The sequence below is a fragment of the Cupressus sempervirens genome, chromosome 10 (genome assembly GCF_028749045.1).
Source record: "Cupressus sempervirens isolate cs-2001-9-10 chromosome 10, ASM2874904v1, whole genome shotgun sequence".
NCBI classification, from domain to species: domain Eukaryota; kingdom Viridiplantae; phylum Streptophyta; class Pinopsida; order Cupressales; family Cupressaceae; genus Cupressus; species Cupressus sempervirens.
In genome coordinates, this window is record NC_143127.1 from 327,263,455 (window position 1) to 327,265,606 (window position 2,152).

A 2,152-nucleotide genomic window follows, 5' to 3' on the forward strand; every position below is an offset into this window, starting at 1 on the left:
ATGTGATTTGAACATCCATTATCAATTATCCATTCTGTCACTTTTGTTTACATATGAAATTAATGTAACTTGCTCATCTAAATCTAAATCTTCTCTCATAGTAACATAGACAACTTTATCATCATTACTTCCATTGCTAGTTTCTTCTTCAACAATACAAAAGGATTTCTTACCTTTTTCATCCTTGCTTCTCTTGAACACCTAGCAGCAGTATGACCAACATTGTTGCATGAAAAATTTATAATAGGCATCTTACCTTTGTATTTACCTTTTCCTCTTCCAAATCTTTTTGCAATAAGGGCTTCAAGTTCATCAATCTTGTCATCAAAACTATCTTTGTCACTCTTCACTATTTACCTATCTTTTCTCTAAGGACCAATTGTGACTTGAAGGTAGATTCAATAGTAGTTGGTGTATAGTTATCAAAGTTAGACATCTCAAAAGAATTCGGTCTACAACTTATACCTTCTAAGGTCAAAGTATTACCTGGTGTGCATCTCAATTCTTGGATTGTAGAAACTCTAATGGCATATATAGGGAGTAGAGTCCTCAATACCTTGCTTATCATTGTTTCATTTTTTATTTATCCATTTGCACACAAATAGAATTAACAACCTCTTTGACTCTTATGCAGTATTGGACTATATTATCACCTTCCATAATTCTCATGTCATCAAATTTACCTCTTAGGCTTTCTGATTTGGCTCTCAAGACATTGCCATCACCTCCATATATGGTTTTCAATTTGTCCCATATTTTCTTTGCACTATCACAATATTTTAAGTCATCAAACTTGACATAGCTTAGGATTGAGGCAATCTCCAACATTTCTTGGTTGAGTTCTTGCTTTTGCTTTAGTTGATCAACTATTAAAGGGGTAGTGGCCACCTTTACATACTCATTGTCCACAAAGTTGATAGCAACATCACTAATATTGGATTTGTACAACTCATCAATGTTTTCCATGCAGGAAAGTTATCCTGGTTCATCTTGGGTATGTCTCTCTAATGAGTCATGATATTTGGCTTTAAGTACCTTCAAACTTTTCTCTGTAAGCACTAAGTTTTGATACCAATTGTTAGAAATTTTAAGAATAATTTTGGGGCTGAATCAGTTACTCAAGGTCTATATGTACCATTTGAACTCTTAAACAAAAACACTCACTATTTAGTCTATCATGTTGGTGCTCGGTCTCTACTAGAAAATCATCGTCTTAAACATAACTTATTTTTCATAATGAGAACATCATCAAATGTAAAACATATAAATAATTCAACACAGATTTGACACTAGGATTTTTACGTAGAAATCCAATTGGGAAAAAACCACCAGTAACATGTCACTACTTTTCACTCTTTCTAAGTGAGCTATGTTAGGAGCCAAACCTATTAAAGGTTACAAAACACATTATTAAATGTGACCATGTTAAAGGATTTAATCATCCTGTTAGGAGTGGCCTTGTTAGAGGACTTTGATCATTCCATTTAGAATGTCTCCTAGTTAATGGATTTGCATTGACTATTAAATCTTCCAAATGATTGTTAGGTCAACCTTTGTTAAAAGGATTTCAATACAAATTGTTTACAATAATTAGAAAGAAAACAATATGTTTTGATTTGTGTGATTACAACTCACTTTGCAAGTTCAAATCTCTATTCATTACATTTGATGACACACTAATAAGCTCTCCATTTCATATTTGTTCTTGATTCACCTAGCAACCCTTCAAGAAATCAACCTTCTCACTTCACCAATAATTAAGCTTTCTGCTTAGATTCACTTGTCAACATTAGCATCATCTTTGCAATATTTCATCTCTAGCTTCACATTCACTACACTTGTGTACTTTTGATCAACCTTCCTTAGAGTGTATCTATCACATTGACTTGCACCCATACTCTTCTATATTTTACTTGGCTCTGTACCTCTTTAAATAATAAATTATTTCTTTACCATTTTCCATCATCACCATAGATCTTAGGGTTTATGATCAGGTTCAACATGATTAATTGTATCTATCCATATTCTTGATCTTCTTCTAGAAACTTCTATGGAATTCATCTATTAGGTCTTTACCTAATCCTCAACTTGAATATAATGATCCAACTCACCAATCTTATCTTCAACCAACTAGATCTTATTATTTTCTCTA